The sequence below is a fragment of the Microplitis mediator genome, chromosome 10 (genome assembly GCF_029852145.1).
Source record: "Microplitis mediator isolate UGA2020A chromosome 10, iyMicMedi2.1, whole genome shotgun sequence".
Classification (NCBI taxonomy): Eukaryota; Metazoa; Arthropoda; class Insecta; order Hymenoptera; family Braconidae; genus Microplitis; species Microplitis mediator.
In genome coordinates, this window is record NC_079978.1 from 16,136,030 (window position 1) to 16,158,305 (window position 22,276).

Consider the following 22,276-nt stretch of genomic DNA (forward strand, 5'->3'; position numbering starts at 1 on the left):
ATAATATGACAGAATTATGTGTTAACATATTTATATTATGGAATTTCTCCATAACTATACAACTCTCCTTAATATTTCTCTATTCTGCATATCTCTATGACACAAAAATTCTATGAAAAAATTTTTCTATTTAAAAATTTTTCTATGTTGACAAAAGTCAGTTTCATAAGATCTCTCAGCAAAAAAAAAACTAAGTTTTACGAATGATTTTGTGTCTTACCACCAGCAATCGCGTGGCGCTACCATAAAATTCCAACAACAAAACAATAATAATGATAATGATTTAAGTAATTATAATTTTTTCTTTTTAAATGTCATTAAATTTGAATCCTGACTTTGTCAGTATTTTATTATAATTTCATTTGAATCCTGACTTTGTCAATATTTTATTATAATTTCAAATTTAATGACATTTAAAAAAAAAAAATTATAATTACTTAAATCATTATCATTATTATTGTTTTGTTGTTGGAATTTTATGGTAGCGCCACGCGATTGCTGGTGGTAAGACACAAAATCATTCGTAAAACTTAGTTTTTTTTTTGCTGAGAGATCTTATGAAACTGACTTTTGTCAACATAGAAAAATTTTTAAATAGAAAAATTTTTTCATAGAATTTTTGTGTCATAGAGATATGCAGAATAGAGAAATATTAAGGAGAGTTGTATAGTTATGGAGAAATTCCATAATATAAATATGTTAACACATAATTCTGTCATATTATAGTAAATTTTGTAGAGACTTAATTTTCATAGAGATATATAATATAGAGATATTTTGGACATGAATTATTTTCGCATATATTTATACTTAATAGAATAAGTTTACATAGAGATAATTTTACATAGAATTATTTTGCAACATAAATATATTTAGTATTGATATTTTCGCATAGAAATCTATTTGAGAGAGTTGTATGTTGGTAGAGTGATAATGGTAGAGATCTGCAAGACACGCTTGTAACCGGGTACGGTATGAATACCTGCAGCTGATTGTACCTAGCCATTCGCAATAGGGGACCTACAAATCGTTCAAAGAATTTAAAAAAAAAAAATTTGATTCAATTACTGGATTTTTTCGCAAGTTATCATGTATACGGGATCCGTACTTGACGGACAGGAAATTTTTTAAAACTATTTTGATGTTTTTTTCGGTTTTTATTAAACTAAATAAATTTTTGAAAAGTATGGAATTAATCTCCATTAAATTATCTTCAAAATAGTATGCAAAACATCTCAATTCCGTAAACTAACAAGGGTATAATAATTGAAATAGTTGTCGAAGTGAGGCGAAATAAATTTTTCGATCGTAAAGCACATCTCAGATGCTTCGCATCATGAGTCGTGCAATATAATCGTATTGAAATTTGGAATATAACACTTCTGAAATAAATGTCTTACCAGGGACACTACAAATCGTAGGCGCGATCTCGTGGTGAGCACCGAACTACTCCCGCTGCTGCTGCCTAGCACCGGTGACTTTCCCTTTCTCCATATCGATCTTTTCTCCCGAGAAATTTTTTCTCTTGGCTTAAGCAACTTTTGTTGTTTTGTTCGGAGAATACAAAAAAACTTGCGTGAAAAGAATAGTACTTGTTCCGAGAAATTTTGTTCTGTTTAACCAAAAAAATGCAATATCGCTACAAAAAAATAATGCACCAAAAAAAAAAAAAAAATGGGGCATCACATAGAAACTTATATTTTCACTCATCTCCGAACAGTTAAAATATTTAAAGTACAAGAAATAGTGATAATATTAGTATTTTTGGTGTAAATTCTTATAAAAAAAAAATGAAGTTAAGCAATTACATGTATTTTTGAATGAATCTGATAAAATTAATATTTTATGTGAATGGAAATTATTTATAAAATCTCATAAGTACTCCATAATGTTTTATAAGTAATAGCCTTCTAATTAAAACTTACAAAAACTCATAAATCACATAGCTTTTAAATTAAAATTAAATCTTTTAAGTTTTTACAAGTTAATTCGATTATAGATTTTCTTACTAATTCTCATAAAATTTTTATGAGAAAAAGGTCTGCATTAGTCCATGTGATTCCTGATTCAGTCTCATAAAATTTCGAAGAAATACATGTTAAATATTTTCTCATAAAATATGACAAATATTTTATGATATTCAATAAGATATTATCTCCTAGGCTAACACTTACTAAAACTTATAAATTCTGAAAATTTCGTATAAAAAAATAATCTTATTGAGATTTTGTAAGTATTATAACATCGGAATTCGCCTGATCAATTCTTATTGAAAATACATTGGAATAAACTGTAACAATCTTATAGAAGTGAAAGTACTTATTCAATCTCATAATCGTTGGCGGAATTCGAGTCACAAAATCTCATAAATTAAAAAATCTTACTCATTCTTTTAAAAATCTAGTACGGAAATCATGATAGGAAAACATCAAAAGCTTTGACTCATAGATTCTCATTAAAATTCATATGAGAATTTTTTTAAATCTCATAGATTTTTTCGAAGCTCATAGATTCTCATAAAAAATATTCAAAATCTTATCAGAATTTATGAGAGCTTTTCCACAGGGCAGCGGCATAATTTTTTATTTTCTATATACTACCAGATTTTCTGGTATATCAGTAAAAATAAAATATAGCCTTAAAATGACACACCCTAATATATATATATATATTTATTCTAAATGGATATATTTTTTTGTGTCTAAGTAATATTTATTAGAGTTGATATAATAATATGTTGCTTGAATATTTGGGGTTGTTGGCACCGTAAAATAATTCAGTTGTCTATTAAATAAATATTTTCTTAACTTAACCAAATGATTTTATTATCTTAGAGAGAGAATTATTAATGTCAACCAAATAGAGTCTATTAAATCATTTATTAAAAATGAGAAAATAGATCATGTCAAAGTAATAAAATTTAGTTGTCCCAAATCAATTTTAGTTTAACAGAATTTAACAAAACAAATTTAATTGCCGAAGAGGAATTTTTTTTGTGTATTAAAACTTCCTGTAGAAAATTTGTGCAGCTGTGAAAAGTGTTATATAGAGTTTTTTATATTTATTAAAATTAAAAAAAAATATTCATGTTATTTTTTTTTAACTGTTGATTAATTATGATTTTTAAATTAAAAAAAATTTAAAAATAGTATGAGTGTTTAAACACATGAGTGGAATTGTCAAAAAAATTTTATAAATTTGATAAAAAAAAAAAACTATAAGACTTTTAAAAAATTTGGAAAATCCAAAAGTGCACACCTCGAACGCTCATGTTACAATGAAAGATATAAATGATTAATTTTCTTTTTAATTACAAAATTTTTTAATAAATATTGTAACGAATGTGAAACTGATCTTTTAAATATTTGAATAGCTAGAAAACAAATGCCTTCTTCTCTTGTTTTATAGATGCGCGATTAAAGTCAGTCAGTCTTATATTGACAGTTTAACAGCAAACATTGTATCTCAATAAACTATATATTGCTCTTGCTTTCTTTTACTGCTGTTAATTGTGGTGTTATTATTTCTAATATAAGTGTGTTATCATTGTAGTGTATAAGTGATATTAATTTAAGATACCAACCACTACAATATCTACAAAGAAATTCGTCGTTTGCTTTTTAATTTAGTTAATTCTATGACAGTTGGTAATAAAAAAATTAAAAAAAAAAAAAGCATTTGATGGTAAAGTAGAACCTTATGATATCAGCAAAGTTCAATGATGAAAAAAAAAATTCCCGATAAAATAAAAAAATGGCTGCAGTGTGTGTTTGTTTACATGGAATAGTGCCGGTTTTAACAGAAATGATTTATTTAAAAAAAAACGAGAGGGTCTACAGTAGTGATTTTCGAAAAGAACCTTCTTTGCATAATTCTGAAGACAGTGAAAAAAAAATAAAGTCATTTAGTCAAGCTGTCACGGAATATCCGTGCCACAGACTTTTTTTGGACTACAGACTAACTGACGTCCACGATACATATTTTTTATTGAACTTTTTTTTATTATAATACGTATCGGACAACTTAATGAAAGTATCAGTCTTATTAATTAGTGTTTTCTCTTTAGGTTGATGGGCTTTTTATAACGTGTGAGTGTGACATAAAAATAATATATACAGTTTAATGAGGAAAAGTCAAGTGACCTTGACAGGTCCGTTATAAAGCACAACCTCGCCGCTTCGCGTTCGAGGCGCGCAATTAATTTTTCCTGTATAGACAATAAATTTTAGTATTTATTTTATAATTATTTACGTTTGAATTGTAAATGAAAGAATTATTATTCAGAATGATACTATTTACTGATGACCGTCATTATGTTATTTGTCGCCTCTTAATGTACACAGGTAATTTATTCCCGTATACTTTAATTTTCAGAAAATTTTAAATCCATTATTTGAGACTCCGGCATAAATATTTAATGATAAACTTAATTATTTGCCATTTGGTCTTTCACAGGAATAGTAATTACGTTCACACGTGAATATGCAGACCTTAATGACCATAATATTTTGAGTCATAAGTCTAATTACCTTTTCCTAATTACCTCAGGTACATTTCTTCAGCCCCAAACTATTACTTTTTAATTACCCCCATACCCATTGTCGTGACAATTTCTTTTGTTATAAAATCCCTTAAATTTCAGTGTCTTGTCAATATTTCCTCACTTTATTCTCGAACTCCATACCCAACAGTTCGTCTAAGAATATTTTAAAAGTTACGGAAAAAACAAAATTGTGTTATTTCAAAGTGCATAAGCTGCTCCAGTGTAAAGTAAGAAAGTTTCCAGTGAAGTTAAATTGACAGTGAAAAATCGTGAACAAAAATGGCTCAAAAGTGGTATTTCAACAAAGAAGAGTTGAAGAACTCTCCAAGTTCCAAGGATGGCATCAGCGCGGAGAAAGAGCTAGATCATAAACAACAAGCCGCTTACCTAATAACTGATTTGGGCAAGCGGCTAAAATTGTCAGAAGTCTGTGTACATACTGCCATTGTGTACATGCACAGATTCTTTATTCACCATTCATTAGCCAAGTTTCACCGGTATGAAATTGCCACGGCGGCGATTTTTCTGGCGGCAAAGGTGGAAGAAGAGCCACAAAAATCGCAGGCGGTCATCAGCGCTCTTCATGTCTGCCTAAACAAATACGAAGTTCATCAACTGGACACTACTTTTGCCGAGAACCAGGAGAAGGTTAAGGCACTAACTTCAAATGAGCAACTTCTTCTGGCAACACTTGGATTTAAGATGGGGGTTAGTCACCCTCATCATTACATCAAGAAATTCTGTGGGGAAATAAAAGCTTGCAAGGAATTATGCAAGATTTTTCTGCAGATGGCTAATTATACATTACAGATGACATCAATGTGCCTGAAATATAAACCGGCAGTTGTGGCGTCATTCTGTATTTATTTCACCATCCAATCGTCGCAGTGGAAGATTCCTCAAGTCATAGACGGGAATCTTTGGTTTTGGCTACTCGATACTAAAGTGACGTTCGATTTGCTGATTAAGATGGACAGGGAGTTCAAAGCGGTTTTAGACCAAATGTCACCCAGAATAAAAAACCGGGTGATGGGATTATTTAAAAATCCATCGGTCAAAGTGAGTGTAGTGAATCGGATAGCGACGACCCCCAGTTCATCGGATCCAGAAAATGTTTCCGGTAACCCTGAAGTCGAGAAACCAAGGACTCAACGAAAAATCAGCTATCACGAGTATCGTGATAGACTGATGAAGAAAAAATCTGAGTCAGATGGGTCATCGACTTCTTCACCTCCTGATGTAGAAGTTCAGGATAATTCCATTGGAAGTACCTGCCAACTTGTACCCTCAACTGTAGCGGATCTGGACCACAGCCGTAAGCGTCAAAATAATTACGACATGGGCAGTATTTTGTGTTCTGCTAAAAGACGTAAGTTTTTGTAGTTTTAATAAATTTTTAATTTTTTGTACATAATTATTTATCATCCAGTTATTTTTAATAGTAAAATATTATTGTAGGTTTTATTATTTTCATAAATTAAATATTAAGTATTTCACGTAAATAGTAAATAGTTAAATAGTAAATTATATTTTAAAAATTTACTTTTTATTTAATAAGTTTAATATATTTTTTGTAAAAAATTAAATATTAATGTAATTAAAGTTAATGATAATGCACCATAGACTTAATCATGTCTTTTGAAAAATAAAATATTAATAAAACGAAATCCTCTTTTTGTTTTGATTTTAATATAATTAATTATTTTATATAAGTAATTTTATTTTAAGAGTAATAATTCATTTTTATGACAGTAAAGTTAGCGAACATTTGACAATTTTTAAAACTTTGAAATAATAAATTAAAATGTTTACAAAATAAAAAAAAAAAATTCATATGTAGACAATTCGAAATTCAGTAGATGCATTTTTTAAAAATTTCATTACTTTAATTATATAATTTTTTTAGATGTAATTAAAAAATTGTCGGATGTCTACTACACTTACACTTAGTTAATTTTTCCAAATTAAATTTTTATAACATTTTTTAATGAATGCAGAATAAAAATCAAAAATTTAATTCAAAATATCACTTTCTAATTTTAAAAAAGAAAAATTATCTTCGAATAAAAAATTAAAAAAAAATATATGATCCTGAAGTTAGCGGACAATTAAAAATTCTCAAATGTATTTTTCTAGAATTTAATTAAAAAAAAAAATAATTGCACATATATAAAATTAAAAAAAATTTGGAAAATCCAAAAGTGCACGCCTCGAACGCTCATATTATATTAAAATTAATTATTAATGTTTTTTCTTTATTACAAAATTTTTTAATAAACATCTAGACTTTCCTTTTTTTTTTTTTTTAAATTTAGTTAATTAGATAACAGTTGGCAAGTCGACTTGTCACACGATATAAGAAAAAAAAAAATTTATCTGATGGTAAAGTGGAGCCTTATAATATCAGCAAAGTTTCATGATAATCATGCCTACTTATATTTGTGGGAGAAAAATGGCGGATTAAGCATTAGTAAACATAATCAGTTTTCAGTTTTTAATTGATAATAAATGAACGAGAAGGACTACAGTAGTAATATTCAAAAGGCTTCTATTCTACTAAAATCTGAAGCTATTGAAAAAAAAATTGGACTGATTAATTGAGTTTTTCGAGAGATATCTTGCTCACACACGGACATCCCAATTCACGTCCAACTAGTCTCATGTTAAATAATTTTTTTTCTTATTATAGTGTAGCTTAATGAAATTTTTAATTAAATCCAAATTATTCTTTATAAATTGCTTTAGACATTGGTGTACTTTTTTTTTCCACAGAGGCGAATTATGAAATTAGCAGAAATGATTAAAGGTAGGAAAATCCCGTTTTCACGACAAGTCGATTATAGAGCACAACCTCTCCCGCTATCGCGTCCGAGGCGTGCAAAATGTTTTTAATTACTTTTTTAGATTCCACTCAGATGATTTATTATCTAACATGTTTAAATAACAAATTATTTAAGAAATAATAAATAATTAAGAAATAAATTATTTTTCTAATTGTGCATTGAACTATTGAATAAATATTCTGTCATTTCAAAATAATATTCAATTATTATCAATAACTCATTCTCTATAATGATCACTTATACATTTCATTGTATTCATTAGAGTCAACCGAATATATGATTGGCGATGGGCAATCAAATCATTTTCTTGTCATAACTAAAATTTAGTTATCAGGAGAAAATTTTTTTCTCAGTGTAGTTACTACAATATTTACTAATTACCGTTGAAGTAAGAATAACTCTCCAGAGTTGAAAAGTTTATATTATTTTCATCATTGCGAAATAATCCAGTGCTCCTTTGTTCTTCTCGTCTTCACCCTGACAGCCACGCTCCTGTCCTCTTCTTAATGTCTTCCGGTGCCAGCCTTTTTTCTTGAACGATGACGTCTAGAAAATAAATTTCATTATTTCATTCGATGTCTCCAAGACTCTATTTCAAGTGTTTAATCATTTTCAATTACCTTTCAAGTGACCGTAGAACTGATACTCGAGGATCAGCTTTCGCCGGTCAACCCGAGTTCTGCGGCATACAAAATCCCGGAACATCGACCCTCTGATAATGAATGCCAAAGCGAAACTCATAGGGCCGATGGCTGCCTGGTTGACGACTTGTGTTAGCTGATTTCTCTGTTGATGAATACAATTTATTTTACTGTCATTTATCACGTTATTTTAAATATTTTTTTTCTGTCTTACGTCTCTGCCTGCTAGTCAGATGGCTTTGCCAGTTTTCAAATATTAAATAATCAGAGACCGACCTGATACTTATTAAATTTATAAATTTCAAAAATTGAATTACTACTAATTACATATTTTCTATCCATGGAGGTATAAATCTAAGTTTATTCGAATAAGTATGGTATTTTTAATACATTAGACAACTTATTCATTGCCGATTATTTGTCCAACTCGATATCGACGGATAAATATCCATGGAGAAAAATGTTGGCTCGAAACCTACCAATTTTTATTATGCTGTGGATCAAACTTAAAACAGAAAGGGAAGCATCCAAAAAATTATTATGCTCATACGAAAAATTAATATGCTGTAATACTTACTAGACGCGAAAAACTTATCGATATGATTTAGTAACAATTACTTTTATACATTATAATAACTGTGATGTGGCATAGTAATTTTTCGTATGAACATAACAATTTTTTGGATGCTTCCCTTCCTGTTTCAAGTTTGGTCCACAGCATAATAAAAAATTGGTAGGTTTTGAGTCAACAATTTTCTCCGTTTCGAAACGAACGATTGTACGACAAATAACGAACATTAAAAGAATAAAAAAGAGAATCTAGTTTTTTTATGAGAGTCTGGAATACAAAAATCCAAAGTCTAATGCATCACATTCTCACTCTATCAGAAATTTCATTAGTGTGGTCTAGAATGCACAAGATAACTTCCGGTTTTAATCAATTATATTTTTTTTTCGACTCGAATCTATCTGCGAATAATATTTTTTCAATTTAAGTGTACTTTCCGTTTAAGTTTCTCTGACCATTCATATATCATATGAAAACATCAAATTTATTTTTTGAGAACTAAGTATTTGTTCGAGGTTAATAAATATATATTTGAACTTAATGATTATTGATTTAAAAGTTATGGTGTGTTAGGCAGCAGCAGCGGAAGTAGTTCGGTGCTCGCCACTAGATCGCGCCCACCATTTGTGGTGTCCCTGGTGAGATACTTATTCCAGAGTTGTTATATTCGCCAGCTTGAAGCATTCACGGGATCGGTTATCCGCTCAAGTTTTCTAACAGAAACAATTATCTTTTTAATATCTAATATATTGAAAAACCAATTATTATTTATTCATTTCATACTACAAAGTATAGTAGAAAACTCAAAATTTAAAAATGTCAGGAAATTTATTTTCTTTTTATAAATTCTTTAAATTTTTTTATTAAATCAAAGTTTATATATTCAAAAATATGTATCTAGAGTTTTTTATAAAAATTGTGTCCCTGGTAAGATACTTATTTCAGAAGTTATAAATTCAGATCTTGAAGCATTCAAGGACTGCGTTACTCGCTGAATGTTAGCAGAGATGATAATCCATTTTTGATAGTAATACAGGGGTATCTTGTATTACTCTGACATTAATGTTTTCTTGAACAATTTTTGTCAAAGTACAAAAAAAATACGTGTTAAGGAAATCAATTATTTTTCTAAAAAACTCTAAATGACTCTTTTGACAGCGGCACAAATTTTCTACTGAGAGTTCTATTAACTCAGAATAACTCTTCTGAAAGAGTCCGAAATCTTGGAATTACTCTGACTTTATACGTCAAATTAAAAGTTATTCCGAGTTTATAAGACTTTTTCAAATTTTTTAAGAAAAAGTAAAAATTTAAGAACTGTTATTCAGACTTATAAATAATTATTTTCAGTTCCTACAGAGAAATTTTTCCACAAGGGCAATTATTGTTAATAATTTTTTTCCGTTCGTACTACAAATAAGAAAATATTTTTAAGCTTATAATGATTGAAAATAATTGTAAATGATTTGATAGTAATTATATCACACACAGATAGCAATTCCACCTTCAGTCTTTATTGCTTATATCACACATGCTTGCCACTTGCCGTATTTTGCTTCCCGCTATCACTGCCTCGTACCTTCCATTTTTTATAGCACCGTGTCACTGGTTACTCTTCACTTCAGTATCTGCTTTGACTAGTTTTTCATATTCTTTCAGGTACCAACACAATTTTTCGTCAGGTGTAAAGCTTATAACTATTATGTTTATAATTGTTATGTGCCGTCTTCTAACATAAATTATTATTAACGTTAACTTGTTCAGTTAAGATATTACTAATTTTTGTGAACAAACTAAATGCATAAAAATACATGATGGAAATGTAATAATGGTCAACAGATAAAAATTTTAATTGAAATTGTGCGCATTTAGTCTAATGAATCCATAAAAAAAAATCGGTCTGTCAGGTGACCCTGCGGGCCAGCCCCAAAACTTCCCGCTGTTTTCGAGCTCAAGAACCTCAAAAACATTATTGTGAATACATTTTCGAGCTCTTCGAGCTCGAAAATACGTTTGTATGCTGTTCTTTACGAAAAAAAACGTTTTTCACCATTTTTTCTCCAACGATATCTCTCAAACGAATAAACCGATTGAGACGGTTGAGGTGGCAATCGACGCGTTTTATCAAGTTCTAAAGCTGATCAAATTTTGAATTCGATTTATCGAGTCGTTTTTGAGATATTTCAGAAAAAATAAAAATTTTTTTTTTTTTAATTCTTTCGACAACGGTTTCTCTTGAACGAATGAAGCGATTTTAATGGTTGAGGTGACATTCGACGCGGCTTATGAAGCTCTAGAGCCCAGTCCATTTTGGAATCAATCCATCGAGCACATTAAAAGTTATCCAAAAAAAACATTTTTGAAAAAATTTTATTTTCGGAATATCTCTGAACGAGCCCTACCGATCAAGCTCAATTTTCTTACGGCTTCAAGATATTGACAGGCCGCGTCGAATGACACCTTAAAGTTCAAAATCGGTTCATCCGTTCAAAAGATACAAGTATTTACATACGTACGTACACTCGGACATCATCTTGAAATTAGTCAGAATAGCTTCCTAGGACCTCAAAACGTCGACATCTGATGGAAATTCGATTTTCGTAAATCGGACCAAAACCAATAACTTCCCGAATTTTTGAAAATTTACAATTTTCTTAGCGGGAAGTTAAAAATAAAAATAAAAATAATCTTATTGTAATATTTATCACTATTTTAATCATTTGTAAATTTTCCGAACATTAATAATATTTTTTTTCTCTAATACATGAATTAACATTATTTATACTTATTGATAACTTTATTTCATTTAAAATAATAAAAGAAAAAAATTTTTTCCTGACAACTAAATTTGAGTTATAACAACAAAATGATTTGATTACCCATTGCCAATCATATTATTGGTTGTTTTAACTAAATATTTTATAATCCACCCAGAAAACAAATTATTAGAAACTATAAAATATTTAGTAAAGATACTTACGTGTTAAGTAGCAAGCATAAAATCAAATTGATGACCTGTAGAATTTATAAAGTAGTCATTATGAAATATATTAGTGAGCCTTAGAGAATGAGTTATTAATAATAATTAAATATTATTTAAAAATGATAAGATATTTGTTCAAAAATTAAATAAATGCATATTTAGAAAAATGATTTATTTCTTTGACACGTACATTTTTTTGAACTATCACAAAAACTGTTCAGGAAAACATTAACATTAACGATTAATGTACAGTGGAATACAGGATACCCATATATTACGATCAAAAATGGGTTATCGTCACTCTGTTAATATACAGCGGGTCACCCGTCCGATAAACGCTTCAAGTTGGGGATATAATAATTCTGAAAGAAGTTTCTTACCAGGGACACTACTAGTGGTGAGCGCGATCTAGTGGCGAGCACTGAACTACTCCCGCTGCTGCTGCCTAACACCACAAATTTTCCAAAAAACGAAAAAAAAAGAAACCCGAGTAAAACGTAAAAAAATTTTTGTTTTATCTCGTTTTTTGAAAAAAAAATTTTTTTTTCTCTTCACCTTACATTTACTGAATAACTAATGCAAAAATGAAAAAAAATCCAAAAAAAATTAATTTTTTCATTTTGGTAACGATTACATAAATTAAGGTACAAAACTTGTTCCTTTAATTGTATTGTAAAACTTTGAGCAATCGGCCCGGACAAACGGTTCAATGGATCAATCTGAAAATTTTCAGAGTTTTTAGGGGTACATTAAGCTGTAAAATTACGTGGCAACATTAACCTTTCCATCAATATTTGCAAAGTAGCGATGAATTGACTAAAAAACCATAAAATGTCCTTTTTTTGTGGGTTTTTCAAATTGATACTAAGGATGAAAAAAAAATTTTTTTTTTAAATCGAAAATCGAGCTTGTGGGGAATTTATTCAAGTTTCTTAAACTGCCCTTCAAATTACTGTGCGATCATTAGTTGCTAAGATATTGATAATCAAAGACAAAAGGATCTTTTTTCATTTGAAGGCCGATATCTCAGCAGCAAATTGTCGTACAGATAAATAAAATAAAAGCAAATTGAAGCTGAATAAATTTCCTAAACGAGCCATGAATTGATTTTTTTGAAAAAAATTTTCCCCGCCCCGTAGACCTAAAAAACAAAGCGAAACAGTTTAGAAAAATTTTATCTCGAGCTATTTCTTATGATTCTGCAAAAATCTTTGTTCAAAAAATTATTTTGCTGGAAGATCTTTAAACTAGAGATTTCAAGCTTCATTTTGCTTTTTTTATTCGTTTGATACGATTATGTTTCACAAAAATACAGCCTTCCAAAAATCACTACAAAATTTATAAAATTTTCTTGTTCCTTTAATTTTTTGAATAAGTGTATTATTGACTCAATACAGCAAATAGTTTAATAAATCCACAGAAAATATATCAAAAAATTCTATAATTTATATAAAATTGTGGTCCAAGTACTCGATTAGTTGTTGGAATTGAAAGATTCCAATGCGTATAGGGTTTCACACGAGACGAAACCAGGCGAGAATTTCAAACTCTCGTCTCGATCTCGTAAATTGACAAAAATCAGATACTCGTCTCGATCTCGGTCTCGTCTCGTTACAGCCTGTCTCGTATCGTCTCGTCAAATCTCGTTATTTGGTGTTATGTACACAGAAAAAACAGATATCTTGAGTCAAGAAAATATTTTTGAAGACAAACGTTTTCGGGAACCAAGTCAAGACTTTCTTGAGCCAAGAGTGTATAGTGCATACAAATGATAACTTCCTGCCAAGACTGAAAATCAGTACTGTGTCAGTACTGAATGTTAGTATTGTGCCAAGACTGAGAAAAAGTATTGTACCAAGACTGAATTTCAGTGTTGTGCCAAGACTTAGAATAAGAATTGTGCCAAGATTGTTGCTAAATAAGCACCTATGCTTATTAAAAATAAATTAAAAAAAAAAAAATATTAGTTGACATGTGCGTGATGGTAACATATGGAAATAAATTTGTACACAGAGAAATCAGGTGGATCGATGAAACTAATTTTTTTTTTTGCATTCGCTGGGTCTCGAACCTGGTCCTTCATGACTGCTAGGCAAGCGTCTTATCCACTAGGCTGTTACGCTATTCACAGAAGCCAGGGGTTTTTAGGTACCATTTGTTATTTAGACTGGTAAACCAAGGCTTGTCACTTGTATAATGGCTAAATCTTGGCCCAAGACTGGCTAACCAAGACTTGTCGCTTGAGCATTGGCTGAACCTTGTCCCAAGACTGGCAAACCAAGGCTTGTCACTTGAGCATTGGCTGAACCTTGTCCCAAGACTGGCAAACCAAGGCTTGTCACTTGAGCATTGGCTGAACCTTGTCCCAAGACTGCCAGTCTTGGGCCAAGATTTAGCCATTATACAAGTGACAAGCCTTGGTTTGCCAGTCTTGGGACAAGGTTCAGCCAATGCTCAAGCGACAAGTCTTGGTTAGCCAGTCTTGGGCCAAGATTTAGCCATTATACAAGTGACAAGCCTTGGTTTACCAGTCTAAATAACAAATGGTACCTAAAAACCCCTGGCTTCTGTGAATAGCGTAACAGCCTAGTGGATAAGACGCTTGCCTAGCAGTCATGAAGGACCAGGTTCGAGACCCAGCGAATGCAAAAAAAAAAATTAGTTTCATCGATCCACCTGATTTCTCTGTGTACAAATTTATTTCCATATGTTACCATCACGCACATGTCAACTAATATTTTTTTTTTTTTAATTTATTTTTAATAAGCATAGGTGCTTATTTAGCAACAATCTTGGCACAATTCTTATTCTAAGTCTTGGCACAACACTGAAATTCAGTCTTGGTACAATACTTTTTCTCAGTCTTGGCACAATACTAACATTCAGTACTGACACAGTACTGATTTTCAGTTTTGGCAGGAAGTTATCATTTGTATGCTTAGACGGACTTGGGCCAAGCTTGGATTTCAAGCTTTCCCCAGAGTTAATAAGTCTTGCGCCAAGCCTCGGCCAAGCTTGGGCCTATTGTTTCTTCCTATATGGGACGTGGAAGTTCTGGTGATACACCAGAATTATGTCCTTCATATCCGTTATTACGACGTAATTCGAATAATACAGATAAATCTATTTATCTCAATACTTGGCAATTAAAAAGAGTTTAAAGTATGAAAAGGCACAAATTCAAGTCAAGACCTTTCTAACGGTACCAAATTTAATAACATTAACGAATTCTATCATATAGATATGCCGGGAACGAAATTTTCTTTATTCTTTTAATAATATAGATAATTAATTGAAAATAAGAAATGAAAAAAATCAAATTGATAATTTGTAAGTTGAATAAAAATTCATAATAGAAAAAAATTAATTAATGTTATAAAATAAAAGTAATGATTAAATATAAAATAAGCGATTGAGGTGTACAGTTTTGGATTTTCCAACATTTTTCAAAATTATAAATTATTTAATCTCAATAATTTGTTTTTCTCAACTTTTCTATGACGTCACTGTTGTGCAACACATTTTTACTTGAACTAGATAAACTCTATAATGCTCAATGTCACTCGTTATTTAAGATGTTTTCAACTATTTTTCAACAAATCCCGTTTTACCCATCCCAGCTTTATGTATTTCTTCACATTCGACTTTTGATCTCAAACTCGATATTTCCTGATTACTTTTCATCTTGTAAAATTAAAAATCTAGTAATGGGTAATTTTATTTTACAAAGTATTACATTTTACTAGTTTATAAGATAAATTTTACGTCTACAAAAATTTATCAGAAAACAACATTTATTGTTAGAAATGTCAAAGATCACTATCGTCAATAACTAAAAGTCATGCAGTAATCCGCGGATCAGTCATATAAAAGCTTGCAGAACATCAGAAAAGAGCAATTGGTAATAAATAATAATTACATATATATTTTTAATTATACCTCTGTACTATTGTAATTACTGTAATATTTAAATTGAATAATTGTTTTATTTTTCCGCTTCAGGATATAAAATAAAAAAATGTCGAAAATAATTTTATTATTATCACTTTTCGTATTGATTGGTCTCCATGTTAATGCAGCTGCAGGCTGTAAAGGCAAGTGGGTAAGTAATTATCATGACACAGTGAAAGAAAAAAAAAATTACACGCAAAGAATTTTGAGTAAAAATTGCCCATAAAGTTTGGTACTGTAAGGACATCTAGTCAGTAGCTAAACTTTTATTATGTTGTTAGTAGAAATCGCACTTTATTTACATGCTATCGAATAGCATATTTTATAATGTGCATGGGGAAAATTTCGATATTTTCCACATGTCCTCACAGTATTATATTTTTTAGGTAATTTTTACTGAAAATTTCTCTGCGTGTAAAAGTAGACATAAACAATTTTGAAAAACTGATTCAACATTTAATAAATTACAATCGATATTAAATCGCGCACACACTGATAGAAAGATTTCTGAGCATTTGAAAAGATTTCTTAGTACAATTTAAAAAATCATTTCTTAAACATTATTTCTTTGTATTTAACAAATATTTCTTACTATTTGAGAAATGAGTTCTACTGAAAAATGAAAATTCGATAAAATATAAATTTTTTTAGTGCCATCCATCACAAGGATACAACTGTTGTGCAGGACATTCATGCAGTTCGTATGCTTGGCAAGGTACATGCCAACATGAGGATCAACGTGAAATAGATAGTATGAAGATGGCACCGGGAAAATAATCATAACATACAGTGAAGATTAATAAATGCATTGTATCAATTAATAAAAATCTTTTGTTGACAAACAAAATTTTACTGTACGTGTTTTCATTCTCAAGAGATGTTTCTGATATTCTTTAGATAACCTGTACGAAGTCGCAATTAATAATTTATTAATTTTTTTTATTATGAATAGTTATTTATATTTTTTTTAACTTCCCGCTAAGAAAATTTAAAATTTTCAAAAATTCGGGAAGTTATTGGTTTTGGTCCGATTTACGAAAATCGAATTTCTAAGAGATTTTAACGTTTTGAGCTTCTAGGAAGCTATTCTGACTCATTTCAAGATGATGTCTGAGTGTATGTATGTATGTATGTAAATACCTTTATCTTTTGAACGGATAAACCGATAGGAATTTTATCGATCACTGGAACTTTACCCGCCCCAAAAAATGACAGCTGTACTGGCAAAAGGTTTTCTCTGTAGTTTCCCCTTGTCGCTACAGCCCCACGGCAAAAAGGTCGGATATAGGACACCACGTAATGATGCAGTACAGAAGCACAAGTCGGTCCACAGCTGCATGAAAAAGAGGAGGGAATAAAAAAGGTACCCTGGTAGGAAGGGACCATTGGCCAAGGCTCGGACCAGGCATTGGCCAGTCGTCATGCCAGAGACCCGAGCCTTGGCTGAACCATTGGGTGAGCATTGGTCCAAGCCTTGGATGATGTCCATGTCCCAAGCCTTGGGGAACAAAATATCAAGCCTCGGCCGAGTCTTGGGAAACGAAAAATTGAGCCTTGGCCAAGGCTTGGGAAACAAAAAATCAAGCCTCGGCCAAACCTCGGGAAGCAAAAAATCTAAGGCTCACCCAATGCTCGATCTAAAATATTATTATTTAAATTAATAAATATAATTAAAAAAAAGTTTGATCACACTTTTATCGACATTACATTGGAGTGTAATTAACTTATAACTGAATTAATGGGAAATAACGAATAAAATTCTATGGGGGCTACCGGGGTTCGAACTGAGATCCTTCTGATTACTAGGCCGGGACGCTATCCACTGTGCTAAATCTGATGTCCAGATAATCATGATTTTTTTGTTTGTTTATTATTTAAATACAATTTAATTCAAAAATATTAAATCGTAAAAATGAGGTGAAATGTAGTTTTATTTAATGAACAAAATTGTCTGAAGAGTAATGACATATTTTTATTAATTTGTAATTTTATGATTTGATATAAATGAATAAATTAAGAGTAAGATCAAGTAGCACTACTAGGGAAGGGGGGAGGGGGGGGGGGGGCGAAAGAGGGTAGGGTAGGCAAAACGGAGTACCCCCAAAATATTAAAAAAAGAAATCTGTCTATCGGTTGACCCTGCGGGCCAGCTCTAAAACTTCCCGCTGTTTTCGAGCTCCTTGAGCTCAAAAAATTTGTCGTGAATACATTTTCGAGCTCTTCGAGCTCGAAAATCGTTTTATATGCCGTTCTTTTCGAAAAAAATAGTTTTTTACTATTTTTTCTCCAACAATATCTCTCAAACGAATAAACCGATTGAGACGGTTAAGGTGGCAATCGACGCCTTTTATCAAGTTCTAAAGTTGATTGAATTTTGAATTCGATTTATCGAGTCGTTTTTGAGATATTTCAAAAAAAATAAAAAATAAATTTTTTTTAATTCTTTCGACAACGGTTTCTCTTGAACGAATGAACCGATTTTGATGGTTGCAGTGGCATTCGACGTGGCTTATAAAGCTCTAGAGCCCAGTCCATTTTGGAATCAATCCATCGAGCACATTAAAAGTTATCCAAACAAAACACTTTTGAAAAAATTTTATTTTTGGAATATCTCTGAACGAGCCCTACCGATCAAGTTTAATTTTCTTACAGCTTCAAGATATTGACAAGCCGCTTTGAATGACACCTTAAAGTTCAAAATCGGTTCATCCGTTCAAAAGATACGTTCGTTAAACTGACGGCAGTCATTGACTGCCAGTCAGTTGATAAGAGCAAAATAATTTTTTTTTTCGCGGGACTGAACTTTAGATAAAAAATCCTCAGCCGTTCGTTAAACTGTCGGCAGTCATCTGACTGCCAGTCATTTGATAAGCGCAAAATAATTTGTTTTTTGCATGACCGGACTTTTACTTTTGAAAAATCCTCAGGCAATCGTTAAACTGACGGCAGTCAGCTGACTGTCGGTCAGTTGATAAGAGCAAAATAATTTTTTTCTTTTGCGCGACTGAATTTTAGATAAAAATTCCTCAGCCGTTCGTTAAACTGACGGCAGTCATCTGACTGCCAGTCATTTGATAAGCGCAAAATAATTTGTTTTTTGCATGACCGGACTTTTACTTTTGAAAAATCCTCAGGCAATCGTTAAACTGACGGCAGTCATCTGCCTGCCAGTCATTTGATAAGCGCAAAATAATTTTTTTTTTTGCATGACTGGACTTTTATTTTTTTTTAATTCTCAGTTTTCCTCGAAACTGTTGGCAGTCAGCTGACTGCCAGTCAGTTGATAAGTGCGAAATAAATTATTTTTAATAATTGCGATACTAGATTTTTTTAAAAAAATCTTTTGTTATTTTTTGAACTGGTAGCATTCAGCTGACCGTTTGTCAGTTAATAACAAAATAAAAATTAGTTTTTTTTGCAGGTCTCGATTTTTGCGAAGAGATCAAAAATTAAATAATTAAAAATTCCATTCGCGTGCATCTCGCGTTGTGAAAGCCGCTGAACGACAGCCGAGCGCTCACGCGCTGAAGCTTCCCCCGGACTGTTCACCCCACTTTACTGGTTCGCGCTAATGCTCTCTTCTGATTGGCTACCTTTTTTAATTAATATCAATTTACCTGTTCGTCAGGTGAAAAAACGGCAGAGGACTTTTCGTCCCAGAATTTCGTCCTCTATCTGGCCTTAAAATTTGGGCCGGAACTTTTGGGACACCCTGTATAATCATATACAAGTCTATATATGATCAGATCTGAGTATATATAAGCCTATACATAATTTGATCTGATCATACCTGGCTGTTATAACCCCATATATAACCATATATGTCTATATATGATCAGGCCTGATCATATATGAGTCTATATATAATTAGATATGATCATACTTGGCTGTGATCACTCCATTTATAACCATATATAAGTCTATTTATGATCAGATCTGATCATATATGAGTCTATATATAATTAGATATAATCATACCTGGCTGTTATAACCCCATATATAATGATATATAAGTCTATACATGATTAGATCTGATCAGACATGACTGATACAAACCCATATGTAATTAGATATAAGCCTATATATAATTAGATCTGATCAGATATGGCTAATATAAATTCATGTATAGTCGTGCATAAGTTTATATATGATTGGATCTGATCAGACATGACTGATATAAAAGGGGTCGTCAGGATTTCAAAACATCGATTTTTTGCTCGATTGTTGCTTGATAATACTTTGTGTCTTAACTTTTATCTTATTTTTAGTCTTGAATTTTGTCTTAATTGTGTCTTTATTCTTGTTTAATTTTTTATCTTACTCGTAGTCGCGAATTTCGTTTTACCTATTCTTTAATATTCTGTCTTAATTTTCGTCTTATTTTCTATCTTATCCTAAGTTTTAAATTTTGTCTTAAATTCCTTCCTACTTTTTCTCTTGTTATTAATCTCTGGAATATATGTTTACATTTATATATATGTATATAGTAACATAGATCAAGCTCAACGAATCGAACGGTTAGAACAACTGAAAATTATTTTCCAAAACGTATAAATTTATTTTTTTTATTTTCATATTTTCAATAACTTTGAAACCACACGACTGATTGACATTAAAATCTAATGAGATCTAAGTCTCAATGGACCTTTTGAGCTTTATGCTCAATCGGTTAATTTATTCTTGAAATGTTAATTGCCAAAATTGTATTCTCTCTCACACAAATACATACCAATCTCACGCACACGTATTCACACAAATACGCAACCAGCATGTGTTTTCGAATAATTTGCGTACTAACGTCACCTATATGCATTGGGTAGCAGGGTTAGATTTTTTCACATGTGATTTTGACAGGTTTCAATCATTTGAACTTTGTCGTTATTAAACCTGAACATCACTGATTACCCTCGCAGATTTGAATCACGGTGGAAACACAGTGGGTTTGTTCCATTGTACCACTGAGATTACGCGGTGTATCCACCGTGATTCCACGGTGGCTTTGCCACCGTGTATACACGGTCTTTTCACTGTGATTACCCGGTGGATACACCGTGGAACCACGGTGGTGAAATAGCACAAAGCCACCGTGGAATCACGGTGGATACACCGCGTAATCACAGTGGATACACTGTGTATACCCGGTGGTAAAATGGAACAAACCCACCGTGTAATCCACGGTGTTTAAACTTCCACGGTGTTTCCACCGTGATTCAAATCTGCGAGGGTAACGAATATTGCCGATCGCACTTATTTTTTTTTTTTTTTTTTTTTCATGTGTATTAGTATTTCCTCTTCCACACGAAGTCCCTGGCCCTGGAAATTATAAAGACACGAAACCTTTTGAGTAATACAATTATCTAATATTTTTAGCTGCCGGGTATAGGCGCTAAATGACGTACATTTCAAGTGTCTGTCACAAGAAATAATTTAAAAATTCAATTCATAGAGACACAATCCAAAGTTGAAATTTCCAATTAAAAAATATTGTTTTGTTTTGTTTTATTTTAGATGTTAATTGGTGGTGCAGTTAGCTATGTTGTTGGTAAACAAGCAGTCAGAACCGTTCATTGGTGAACGTTAAACATTGGACGTTTACTTAAAACAGTTAAAACGTTTATGTTCGAAGGGCCACCGAAATCGGTGCCATCTTCAACTTCAGCAATTCCAGGCCAATCAACTATCGACGTACTACACGTAGAAAAAAGTAAAGTAAAAATTACAATACTATAGTAAAATTTACTAACAGATATGAAAAAATACATTCTGTACTGTAATTATTACTAAACGTTTAGTAAAATTTACTAGTTAGTAATAATTACATAATAAGATATTAAAAATTACTATGAGTAATGTATATTTTGCTAAGACGATTATATTTTTTACTATTTTTATAGTAAATTTTACTATCAGTATTATTAATAAATACAAATTTAAGAAAGTAAATTTTCTAATACAATATAGGATTTGTTACTATACAAAATATTAAAAATTACTATACGCAATGTAATTTTTGCTAACACGATTATATTTTTTTACTATCTGTATAGTAAATTCTACTATGTATAGATAAAATTAAAAGTGGGTGGGGATAGCATATACAAAGATGTATTACAAGTTCTGAAATTTTTATTCAAAGGACACATCGGGCCGTCAGACATTGGAAAGAACTCGCGCGCGGGAGATCAGGTTTCGAATCTCGGTTGAAACAAGTGATTTTTTAAAAAACAAAAATCCACACCAACACCAATACAGATGATAGAAATAATAAAATTAATAATCAATAATAATAAAAAGTTGAAAAACTATTAAAAATTTAATTTAATTTTTTTCCATTCTAATATAGTAAAATTTACTAAACGGGATAGTAAAATTTACTAAACGACTTGTAAAATATACTAATCCGTTTGTGAATTTTTCATATAAATCATAAGCGTTTCAAGATTACTATCCAAATTTAGTAATTATTCTCATATTTTTTAGTAAAATTTACTATATTTTTTTCTCCGTGTACCGAAAATAATTTTTAAATCATAATTATTACGATGATTCTTCATTGTCATTCATAACAATCATGTAACATAGAAACTTCCCATGAGTCCTGCGATTTTTATTTCTAAATAATTAAATTTTTTATGACAAAGTAATAGATGAGCTTTTAATATATAACTCACAATAAAAGTTATAATAATGCCCTACTTTCCTCCCTTGGTGTATAATTTCCTATTCCTATGACGGAAAAGTACGACT

General features: G+C 30.9%; 2 long non-coding RNA genes across 2 annotated transcripts; both read left to right on the plus strand.

Annotated features, from left to right (window-relative positions):
* The first annotated feature begins 3,449 nt into the window (after positions 1–3,449).
* Positions 3,450–21,788, plus strand: LOC130676563 (uncharacterized). Its single transcript, XR_008991435.1, has 3 exons — positions 3,450–4,343; positions 21,038–21,233; positions 21,666–21,788. It is a non-coding gene; the product is annotated as an uncharacterized LOC130676563 (long non-coding RNA).
* LOC130676561 (uncharacterized) lies at positions 15,488–16,376 on the plus strand. Its single transcript, XR_008991430.1, has 2 exons — positions 15,488–15,680; positions 16,181–16,376. It is a non-coding gene; the product is annotated as an uncharacterized LOC130676561 (long non-coding RNA).
* Positions 21,789–22,276: the final 488 nt, after the last annotated feature.